Source organism: Ipomoea nil, unplaced genomic scaffold (assembly GCF_001879475.1).
Source record: "Ipomoea nil cultivar Tokyo-kokei standard unplaced genomic scaffold, Asagao_1.1 scaffold0672, whole genome shotgun sequence".
NCBI lineage: Eukaryota > Viridiplantae > Streptophyta > Magnoliopsida > Solanales > Convolvulaceae > Ipomoea > Ipomoea nil.
In genome coordinates, this window is record NW_017617100.1 from 1030021 (window position 1) to 1043136 (window position 13116).

Genomic DNA, 13116 nt, shown 5'->3' on the forward strand with positions numbered 1-13116 from the left:
CTGTTTGTGGATATCATATGATTGTGAGTTATAAGCCAAAAACAAATATATATAATTAAGTTCCCGTGCAATTAAATATCTCTGTAATATATATATATATATATATATATATATATATATATATATATATATATATATATATGGAATAGAGTTGTAAAAAGAGTAAATACCACCTATGGTCCCTCGAGTTTGGTGGCATCACCATCAATGGTCCCTAATTTCCGTAATTACCATCCGTCATCCTCTGAGTTGTGAAAAGTTACATTCTAGCGTCCTTCCGTTACTTCCTCCCGTCGTAGCCGTCAAAATGGAGGGTAATATTGTCATTTGACTTATACGAAAAGAGTTAATACCAGCCAAGGTCCCTCGAGTTTTGGTGGTTTGGCCATCTTTAGTCCCAAACTTGGCCAAACAATATTAAAGAAAGTTGGTGGTTTCTCAACTTCCAACTCGAACTCCCTCTTCTCCTATACAATATTAAAGAAAATTTACAAATGTATAGGGATCATTTACTTCATTTATCTGTTTTTCCATTTCCAGTTTTTTCATTTCTCCATTTCTCCAGTTTTCTTTCTCCATTTTTTCAGTTTTCCTTCTCCATTTTTTCAGTTTTCCATTTTTCCATTCCTCCAGATTTTTGTTTCTCTAATTTTCTGATTTTATTAAATACACTCATCCTATATAGCATTTGCACATTTCTACAACAACAATAATAATAATTTAATAATAATAATAATAATAATAATAATAATAATAATAATAACAATAAATAATAATAATAATAATAATAATAATAAGAATTTAATAACAATAACAATAACAATAACAACAATAACAACAATAACAACAACAACAACAACAACAACAACAATAATAATAATAATAATAATAATAGCATTTGTACATTTCTACAACAACAACAACAACAACAACAACAATAACAACAACAATAATAATAATAATAATAATAATAATAATTTTTTTTTAAAATAATAATAATAATAATAATAATAATTTAATAATAACAACAACAATAATAATAATAATATGAATATGAATATAATAATAATAATAATAATTATTATTATTTAATGCTAATAATATATAATAATAACAATAACAACAATAATAATAATTTAATAATTTAATAATAATAATAATAATTTAATAATAACAATAATAACTTTAAATAATAACTATAAATAATAGTAATAATAATACATTTGAAGAAGAGAATATGAAAGAAGGAAAATAATGGAACATGAAAACTTGAGACTAAAGATGACCAAACCATCAAACTCGAGGGACCTTGGCTAGTATTAACTCTTTTCGTATAAGTCAAATGACAATATTACCCTCCATTTTGACGGCTGAGACGGGAAGAAGTAACGGAAGGACGCTAGAAGGTAACTTTTGACAACTCGGAGGATGACGGATGGTAATTACGGAAGTTAGGGACCATTGATGGCGATGCCACCAAACTCGAGGGACCATAGGTGGTATTTACTCGTTGTGGAAAATATGTAATTTTGTTCAACACACGCATTTCATCCTCAAAATTGCATGTCTTATACTTGAGAACAATAACACCTGACATCATATCCTCAAAATTGCAGTTTCATCTTCACAAGCCCTGCTGTTGTATGAGAAGGAACCATTCAACAACCTGGATTCCAACTTTACTAAGATGCATTCAATCAGGTCTAATCTAACACAAAACAAGTAATTTCCACAATCCAAATGCTGAGGGTTACCTATGAGTTTGGAGATTGAAGCACCAAGTTCAACCTTGAAGCATGGCTTTTCCTTGGCATTCAATAATAAAGTTAGAGGCCTCCAATATTGTTTGTATTGCAGTTGCATGAATATCCAAGTTGCTTGTCTAAGGCCCAGTCAAGCAAGTTAGTATAACCCCGAGTTGCATGAATATCCAAGTCAAGCAAGTTAGTATGCTGGGCAAGAAAAGAAAAAGGCCGTAGGGAACCTTTGAAATTTCCAACTTTCACCCTTCAACATTTTTCTTCTTTTTAGATGACTGAGTTTTCGTCTTTCCTTTTTCTTTTCTTTTCTTTTTCTTCTCTTCTTTGTCTTTTCTTCTCGTTTTTGTCTCCAGATTTTGAGGGTTCATCATACTCACTTCCTCCTGCACAGGTACTATCAATCCCATCGTTACCCTTTTCAGTTCTTCGTTTTTTGTTTTTCCCTTTCAAAAAATCATCATTCACTGAATGCTTAGCACTTTCAGATGGTTGCTTCTTGGCCAACTTCTTTGTTTTAGCCTTTGAATCCTGGTAAGCCAAAAATGGGGTACTGGAAGTTCGGGAAGAAGCAAAACTGCTCTCAATCTCTTTCCTCATTTCCTTCAACTTTTCTGGCTGTGATTTGTGTGTATAGCTATCTTTTCTTGATTTGGTACCGGTAGCTCCAAATTCAGCATAAAATTCCTGTCTGGCAGATTGTTGTGAAGCTTGTCTTGATTTCCATATATCCGGTTGTTTTGCATATCTATGATAACAAACAAATATAAGAAATGTAAAAGGAAGAAAATCTGAGGAAGTGAAATCTAATGCTTAATAAGTTTCGAAGAAATCATTTCATCAACTTTATTCTGTACATGCTTGAGATTGGAACGCTTTGGCAAAAAAATTTCCAATTCATAATAATTTTGCTTTACTTTATTGGGCCCATGATCTTGGGTTTGATTTGTGCAACTGCCATTAAAATTAACTGTTCCAGAAGAATTACATGGCAAATGATCAGTTGGGGAGAAAAATGATGACTTACCCATCAATGTCAAATCTCCTAAGTAGGTAAGGTCCCTGCTTTGTTCTCGACAACTCAGCTTGCAATGGTAACATCTCTGAAATAATTTTCTCCCTTAGAGGCAAGTTGCTTGCATTGAAGCATTTCTCAATCATAAACGATCCCAATGGATGAACTGAGAGTTCACCAAAATGTCCTTGAAGCCTAAAAAGTTATGAAAGTCATGGGAATATAGTATTAGTTCAAGCCTGAAATCAACAATCCAATAGTCAAATAGAGTAACAAGGGTAGATCTAAATATGTACTTGATCAATAGCTTCCTCTTATGTTTTGCAGAAACATTTGAGTTTAGAAATGCTTCAATAACACGTGAACCACTGGGATCTTTAGATGCTTCAAGAAGTTGATGCTCTTCCAAAGATGTGATACCAGAAATGAAAGCCTTTATCAATTCCTATAGGACACAAAATATTTTAACAAAGAGAAGTAATAGTAAGTAAATCAAAATTGACTAGTTATGAATTCCTATAGGAGACAATATTTAAATAAACAAAAGTAATAGTTTCAAATCACAAGTAAAACTGAAATGGATTTGCTTTCAGAACTTGTTGATAAGAGTAAACCAGCAGAAACGTCACAATCTGGTTGCAAGATAAAACCAAGACACCAAAAACGATGGTAAAACGCAACAAAGTTTTTAAAAAGCTAGATCCGCTAGAAGCCTAGAAATAAATAGAACACTATACCAAGGGCAGAACCATTTAATTCTTTTTGCCTCTCTGTATTTTCCCCAAATATGGAGCCATCTCATAGAGAGGTCAACAGGAGGAATCTTTTAAGAGTAGCACTAATGTAATAAAACCTGCCTCCACACTAAATACACTGGACCAAGAAAAACACTGAAATTGAAAATAAAAACCAAGAAAAGAACGAGACGCATACACTGGGGAATCTAAAAATTGACTGCAGGATCAAAGAGCCAACAACATGGATCCTGGTGCCATTTGGCCAACTCCAGTTAGATTTGTCTTCAGATCTAAAATAGTTGTCAAGAAACAGTATGCGTGGAATAATGCACTTGTGAGGCTCATTTTCTACACAAACAGCGGAAGCAAGTGCCTGACAACACTGTAACATTAACCAAAAATAGAGAAAATGATTTGGTCAGACCATTTAATTTTATTAGGGCTGATTATCTCCACCCTCCAAATTGCATAAAGTACAAAATTTTAAAGAAAAATGCAAAAAATTTAAAGGGAACATGTTTGACCACAAATTACAAACCTCTTCTTCACGCTGATGGACCTTTTGAGTTGCAGCAACAAGAGAAGCAACTACTCCAGAGCGGCCCATTTCAAGTAGGTCCTTAAATTTAGTTCCAAGCTCCCCCCAAATCAAGTCAATCTAGTAGCAAAGAGAAGGGAGATTTACAAGAGTAAGTATGAGCAATTCATTGCAAAAAAAAATAAAAATTAAAAATCATTAAACATTCTTTTGTGCTTCTGAAACCTAAATGTAATGCCTGCAGAAGGTCTATGCAACAAAATATAAACATGAGTGTGTATATGCAGAAAGAGAGGGAGTGGTGTGCAATTATCATTCTTTTTGTACGTATCTTAAAGAAGAAGACATTAATGTTTTCAATACAGCAATAAACCATGGGAATTACATGCTCTGAGCATTTAGCATGAGAAGCTAAAGCCTGCACAACAAAATTCCCACAATGATGAGATGACATCTGAAACAATGAGTTCTTAAAGACTCTCTGTAATAACTCCTTGTATATGGTTTCAGGAGCAACTTCGATGATAACCTGTAAAATGGGCATAGAGCTCAAATTAAATTCAAAGAGATTACCATTCCAGTGGAAACTAATGGAGGGAAAATTGTAATAGCTATCCTCTGCAAATGTGTTAAAACTTAATAAACTTATGGAAGTACAGGTGTAGTATTAAGCATGTTAAAGGAGTAGGACGATAATGTAATACATAGAGGAGCAAAGTAAATGTCTAGATAACATTTTGGGTAGTTGTGGTTGATTTATTCCTGTGAAGTTTCATTTATCTTGTTGAAACACAAAAGTTGTGTCTGTAGAAATATAGTTGTTGAAGTTATGTAGGGTTGTGTCTGTAGAAATATAGTTGTTGAAGTTATGTAGGGTTGTATCTGTAGGATTGTGTCTCTTAGTCTGTATATATTTATCTGTTGTCTCCCCATTGAGACAAGCAAGTAATACAAACTTCTTCTACATCTTTCTCAACATGGTATCAAGAGCCAAAAGTCAAAATTTGATTTTTTTTTTTCCGGTGAACTGTACATGTTACTGTTCATTAGAAACTAATTTTTCAAATTACTTACTATTGGTGAGATATTTTATCAAATTAATACTACAGCCCCCTTACCCATCCTCCGGCGACCATTACCCATTAATTCTGGTCGCCGGAATCTCCTCCACGCGCCTCCACGCGCCACCGTGTCACCGGCGCTCCGACACCACGCGCCGGCGCGTGAGGCCTTTTCCGGCGATATTCTCCAGATCGTATCGTCGGCTCTCCTCCTTTCCTTCCGTGCAATCAGATTTTTTTTTTGGTCACGATGTCTTCCGACGAAAATTCTGATAATTCGGGTACTATTTCTCCTGCCAATAATTTACATACTTCTTCGAGCTCTATTTATGTGCCTAATCTGTCTGGAAACCCGGTAATCACTTCTAAAGATTATGTGGTTCTCAAAATTACCACTCTTGGTCGGATGCCGTAGAATTATGGTTTATGGGCCAAGGTGTTGTTGACCACTTGCAAAAAGAAGTGAATATGATACCGGAAAAAGAAAAGACAGTTTGGCAAAGGTTAGATGCTCAACTTTGTAGTCTCCTTTGGCAGTCTCTTTCTCCACAATTGTTGCCTTTATTCCGGCCCTTTAAGACATGTGTCGGGGTGTGGAGTCAAGCTCAATCTCTGTACACTAATGATGTCTCTCAATTCTATAATGTTGTTGACAATCTGGTTAACTTGAAGAAAGATGGTATTGATATGGAAACTTTTCTTGGCAAAGCCCAAAGTTTGATTTCTGAGTTTGGTACACTCATGCCTATTGGTGGTACACCCGCAGAGCAACTTACCCAACGAGAGAAATTCTTTGTCATACTTCTCTTAACCAAATTAGGTCCCGAATTTGAAAGCATCCGGAATCAAGTTCTTGGAAGCAACATTGTCCCGGGGACCACCGAGTTGTTCAAACGGCTCTTGCAGGTCACCTCCATTCCAGGTACTCACACATCCACTACCGAACAATCTGCTCTGTCACACAAGGAGGTCGTGGACGAACTAACAATCGTGGTGGACAGAAAAACACTAGAGTGTGTGATTATTGTAATAGAACTGGGCACACACGAGATCAGTGTTGGGTACTTCATGGGAGACCGGTACGTACGCAAGCAAGTGTTGCTCAATCTCAACCTGGGGAACCAAATTCTCGAACCATTTCCGCTGCTGAGTATGAAGAGTTTGTTCGATTTAAAACCACTCCCAAAGCTTCTGGTTTAACTCCTGCAACCTACACTGATGGAACTCATACTGCCCTTGTATCACAATCTAGCCTAAGCGGACCATGGGTTATCGATTCAGGTGCCTCTGAGCATATCTCTGGTAACTTATCTTTATTTTTTCATTTCACCAAGTCTAAGTCCCTTCCATCTATTGTTTTCGGTAATGGGTCCAAGAGTACGGCTACTGCAATTGGAAAGGCTTCCCCCCTTCCTACTTTGCCTCTCTCTTCAATTCTTTATATACCTAACTGTCCTTTCAACTTAATTTCTGTTCATCAACTTACAAAATCTTTGGACTGTACGGTTACTTTTTCTTCTGATTCTATCATTATGCAGGACCGTCGTTCGGGGAAGATGATTGGCTCGGGGTATGAATCAGAAGGACTTTATCGATTATCTACCCCAAAACCTTCTACAGTTTGCACTGCTACCATTCCTCCTTCCCTTGCCCATGACCGACTAGGACATCCTAGCCTTAAAAAATTACGGTGACTTGTCCCTAGTTTGTCTCACTTATCTACCCTAGAGTGTGAAGCCTGTCAGCTTGGCAAACATTCTAGAACATCGTTTCCTAATCGTGTTAATAAGAGAGCTGCTTTCCCTTTTTCCTTAGTTCATACTGATGTTTGGGGACCTTTTCGTTATAAATCAATTCTTGGTTTTAAATATTTTGTTACCTTCACTGATGATTTTTCTCGTTGTACATGGGTCTTTTTAATGCAAAACCGTTCTGAAGTACTTAATGTTCTTCATAAATTTGTTAATGAGATAAAAAATCAGTTTGGGGTGTCTATTAAAACTTTACGAAGTGATAATGCTGGAGAATACTTTACAACTCCTTTATCTAACTTTCTTGATTCAGCGGGCATCCTCCATGAGTCATCTTGTCCCGATACTCCACAACAAAATGGGGTATCTGAACGTAAAAACCGGCATCTCGTTGAAACAGCCCGCACCATGATTCTCCACTATAAAGTCCCTCCAGAATTCTGGGCAGATGCTATCCTTCGTTCCTGTTATTTAATAAATCGTATGCCTTTATCTGTTTTACATGGTAAGATACCTTATAATATTTTATTTCCCGATAAACCCCTTCATACTCTTCCTTTAAAAATTTTTGGGTGCACCTGTTTTGTCCGGGACACTACCCCAGGGCGTGATAAATTTTCTCCAAAATCCTTAAAATGCATGTTTGTTGGGTACTCTAGGTTGCAAAAGGGTTTCAGATGTTATTCCCCTGATAGGCATTGGTTTTATGTATCTTCTGATGTTACTTTCTTTGAATCAACACCTTTCTTTTCGTCTAGTTTACCGACCTCCATCTCTCATTTTCCTGATGTTCTTCCTGTTCCTACTTTTCAAGGAGGGGCCGAGGTACATTTACCTCAAGATCCGTCATCACCTAGAAATCCTAGTCCCTCACCTACTGAACCTCCTTTACAAAACAACGGTGTTACCCCCTTTCCTTACACTTATCATCGCCGCTCTCGACCACCCGCGACAGTTCAAATCGATGAAATCCCAACTGATTCATCTCTCGAGCTATCTATGCCCTCGAACCCGGTTCCGGCAACAAGCTCTCCTATTGCAAGTCGTGTAGGTAACAGGTCATCACGAAATCCCTTTCCCATATACAACTTTATTTCATATGATCGTCTCTCACCTTCATATAATGCTTTTATCACATGTTTATCATCTGTTTCTGCCCCTAAATCTGTTAAAGAAGCCCTTTCCCACCCTGGTTGGCGTCAGGCTATGGTTGATGAAATGGCTGCTCTTCATTCATCGGGGACTTGGGAGTTAGTTCCATTACTCGAAGGTAAAACAACTGTTGGTTGCCGATGGATCTATACTGTGAAAGTTGGGCCCAATGGACAGGTTGATAGACTTAAAGCTCGACTGGTAGCCAAAGGATATACACAGGTTTTTGGGATTGATTACACTGACACCTTTTCACCAGTAGCTAAAATTGCTTCGGTCAGAATCTTTCTTTCTATGCCTGCCGTTCATCATTGGCCCTTGCATCAGTTTAGATATTAAAAATGCCTTTCTGCATGGAGATTTAGAGGAAGAAGTCTACATGGAGCAACCTCCTGGGTTTGTTGCTCAGGGGGAGAGTAACTGTTACACACCCAAAGAAATGGGTGGTTTACTCACGCAGAAGAGGAATTCAAGACAAGAATGGGAAGCAGGAAATTGGGACAGCAAATCAAGCTAATCAGATAGAAAATGGGAAAGCTTAAATCATGGGATTTAAAGGGAATAAATCAGTCTCACAATCCTCTCCTTTTCCCTTATTTGTTCACTGTTTGACACTATAAAATGTAATCTCTTAGTAAGAGGTAGGCATCAAATAATTTTCTCTTAATTCCCTTTGAGCTCTAGTAGCTGGGCAGGAACTAGTTCTTGCTGGAGGTGTCAATCTGTTGGCAGCCTTGTTTTGTTTCCGTTCCTTCCCTTCTTATTCAATAAAAAAAGCCCTCCTCCTATCATTATCTACTGTCCCTGTTTCTTTACTCTAACAGTAACTTGGTTTGTAAGCTCAAACGTTCTCTCTATGGTCTAAAACAATCTCCTCGTGCCTAGTTTGGACGGTTCAGCATAGTAGTACAAAATTTTGGTTTAAATCGAAGCAAAGTTGACTATTCCGTCTTTTATAGACATCAACATGGTAAGAGCATTTATCTTGTTGTATATGTTGATGATATTGTCATTACAGGAGATGATGTTGAAGGAATACAATTGTTGAAACAACATCTATTCCAACATTTTGAAACAAAAGATCTCGGGAAGTTAAAATACTTTTTGGGAATTGAAGTAGCACAATCCAAGCAAGGATTTTGCATATCACAAAGAAAGTATGCATTGGATATACTAGAAGACACAGGTATGATGAATTGTAAACCTCTTGACACTCCTATGGATCCAAATATCAAACTCCTGCCAGACCAGGGGGAGCTTATCCAAGATACGAGAAAATATAGACGATTGGTTGGAAGATTACTTTATTTAACTGTAACTCGACCTGATATCTCTTTTGCGGTAAGTGTTGTTAGTCAGTTCTTAGCATCTCCACGTGAAAGTCATTGGGAAGCTGCCATTCGGATTTTACGATATATTAAAAAATCTCCAGGCACTGGTTTGTTATACAAAGACCATGGAAACCTTGAAATTATTGGATACACAGATGCAGATTGGGCAGGTGCATGGGATAGAAAATCAACATCTGGATATTGTATCTTTCTTGGTGGCTACTTAATCTCTTGGTAAAGTAAAAAGCAAAATGTTGTTGCTCGATCAAGTGCAGAAGCCGAATATCAATCTATGGCCGTTGGAACATGTGAACTTGTGTGGTTGAAAAACCTCCTTACCGAACTGCAGATTTGTACAAAGGAGTCCATGAAGCTCATTTGTGATAACCAAGCAGCTTTGCATATTGCATCAAATCCAATTTTTCATGAAAGGACAAAACACATTGAAATTGATTGCCACTTTGTTCGAGACAAAGTTACTTCTGGAGATATTACTACATCTTTTATAGGCTCAAATAATCAATTAGCTGATATATTTACTAAAGCTTTAAGAAGTCATAGGATTGAATACATTTGTAACAAGCTTGGTGCATATGATATACATGCTCCAGCTTGAGGGGGAGTGTTGAAACACAAAAATTGTGTCTGTAGAAATATAGTTGTTGAAGTTATGTAGGGTTGTGTCTGTAGGATTGTGTCTCTTAGTCTGTATATATTTATCTGTTGTCTCCCCATTGAGACAAGCAAGTAATACAAACTTCTTCTACATCTTTCTCAACAAGTCTCAATCATAATGACAGAAATTTGTTCTCAAGATCTCTCGGACCAAAAAAGAGAAAAGCAATAGGAAAACTTGAGATAATAAGATACAAACAAATTAACCAGAGTTCGACCCTAAAATTTATACCTCAAATAAATGACTGTATGCAGGTTCTTCCAACTGCTTTAGAATTTCTTGTAATCTAGGTCTTCCTATGAAGTTCCCATCCATTTCCATGTTGCAGCCAAGAAGAATTTGGATTATATGCAACAGCTCTGGTTCATTTCCAACCAATAATTTCAATGATGTCTGCCATTTAGTAGGTAGGATGCATCAATGGGTATTATAAGTGTCAATAGCACAAGGAATTAATTAATTAAAGCTAAAAATATCTTTACTCAAATAAACTGCAAGCCAAAATTCAATAGTATATCTAAAACATGCCTGCAGAACCAAACTGCAATACTGATCCATCGAAAGATTAGAAATGTCTTCTCTTGTGGTATTTAACATCTCGGACACAAGGTATTTGAGCAAATCTGGGAAACTCTGGTTAGAATATGACAACTTGTTGCCTTCTGATCGAGGAGCCTTAAAATTCATCCGTTCTGCTAGTACAACTGCCGATTTTGTGCTATGGAATTGTTCTAACGGCACCCCATTCAGTAGACAAAGAAGACTCCGAAGCACATGTGATCCATAACAGTTGCACATTATATCAACAGGATTGACAATAATTTCCTGATGTAAAAGGGTGGCAAAAAATAAGTATTCTTGCACAAATTGGTGCTTTTTCTGTTATCCCAGAATAGTTGACCAATCTTAAATCACAGTAAATAATCACAACAAAGATGTTTTCATACAGAACAGCGAGAAAAGCTTTTAAAAACTAGAAAGAAATTAACTGTAACATAAGTTCTCTATTTCGCACCTCACATATTTTCCTCAAAGTCTCTTCGATAAGAGATAGTTGCTCACAATCCTGAAGGTGCATAGCCAAAGATTTCAAAGCTGTTTCAGCAACATGAGACCCAGATTGCAATATGGGAGAAATTCTTTGCACAGCTACGAAGAAAACCACAAAGGTGATCTAGAGAACAGCCCTCCAGAAGAATTTGCAATGTATGGCTTATTACATAATCAGTTGCAAGTTCTACTTCTTTCCCTCTTGTTTCTTCTAATGCATTGCCACATATAACCGACCGCTCTTCTAAGTCAATCTCCTTGCCTTCTATGACATTTGTAATCTCTGCAAAGTACTTTTTAGTTTCTGGATCAATCTGATTCCTAAAGGAAGATTTCAGTACAACAGTGAGCTAACGTTGTCACTTGTCAATGTACTAAAATGCCAAGTCAATCAAAGTTATATCTTTGGAAGTTGAAACTAAAAATAAAACCATTAAATGAACACACAACCTGACAAATGGTGTATAAGAAGTGCCTTTCTGGTGCTTTGAGGATTTTTGAGCTTTAAAATTGCCATCAGCAGTTTTTCCACCAGATAGATATTCAGCCGAATTATCAGCAGGAAATCCAGAATGCTTCTTCCCATCCCTTCTACCCATATTTCTCTTCTTTTTGTACTGATTAAAAGAAATGTCGTCCTGAGGGGTCAAACCTTCCTCAGTTAAATTATGTACTTTATTGTTTCTCAACAGTAAAGCTCTCCGGCCTATAGAAACCATATGCTTTTACAAAGAAAAGCCTGCTCACTGTAAACCTAAGATTCAACAATATAATTTCACCCAAAATAAAAGAAAGAAAATGATTTAATTATTACAAACTACCACACAATTTAAAAGTACGATTTTAGCAGCCATAGAAAAGCAGGGAAACAAAACAGTAACAACAGTATAAAATGTCATCAAATACCAGTTTTCTTCTTTTCCATAATGCAACCCACAGTTGAAAATTTATTTAAATTCTAAAAGCAGAGTTCTAAAAGAATCCAGCAATTCCTAATTCCTACCAGTGTAACAAATCACTACATTTTAATTTCTCTAAGCAAACCCACTACTCTCCCATTAATCATAACACAAAAACATTAGCATGAAAAGAAAGGAAATAAGGAATCATTCGGAATTTGATTTAGTTTGCTATTAGGCTAAGCCAGCTAATTATTTGTTGCAAAGCAATTCCTTTTGCAGCAACAGTGCAATCAATTTCTCCAAGTAGTGAGGGATTAGGCTTGTTATCCTAAGAATGGATTACAATTTCCAAACAGAGATGATTGGGTGGTTGAAGTACTTGCAGCAAAGCTTCAAACCGGTCTTTAAAACTTGCCATACAAACACACACTCAAAATCCCCATGATTTTCTCTGCATATTTAGTTACTCAATACAAACTTAATATTTCTAACCTCTTCAAGCATGTTCAGCTGCCACTAATTAAAGACTCGAACTATTCAATGACGAAACATGAAATCAATTACATGAACTGAAACACCCCAAAGTCATCTCCACCAATCGAGAAAAGCCAGAAAAATTATGTTAATTCTGCAGAACAGGAAAACGGGGAAAATGTATGCATATACACAATTTGGTATATGTAAAAGATTTTATACCTCCAAGGCTCCAAATAGAGACAGTTTCAAAGCTTCTTCTCCAGGACCTTGAGTCGTCCACAACAGCTTGAAACCGGTCAAGTTTTTGCCGGGGCTTAGACAAGTAGGAGACGTTAGTGATAGAGCATTGCAGTATTGTGGTTTAGGGTTTTTCTTCCGCTTCCTCCACTGGCTCCACGCAGTAAATTTTTATTTTTTTTTTTACAGCAACCAGTCCTCAAAAACAACACTATGAACTTTTTTTTTTTCTTTTAACTAGTACTAATATTTTCGTCCGTGGTACAAAATGAATTTGTTGTAATATATTAAAAATAATTAGATTGGTATATTATTATTTAAATTAGTACATCAAATATTATATAGTGTTATTGAAGATGTGATTTGGATCATTTATGTATTTTGATGTTATGCTTGAATTTGAGCAAAAATAATTGTTCAAATTATAGATAA

At 36.3% G+C, this 13116-nt stretch overlaps 1 pseudogene; it reads right to left on the minus strand.

Annotated features, from left to right (window-relative positions):
• Positions 1-1842: 1842 nt before the first annotated feature.
• Positions 1843-12798, minus strand: LOC109174955 (annotated as a pseudogene).
• Between the last annotated feature and the right edge of the window lie 318 nt (positions 12799-13116).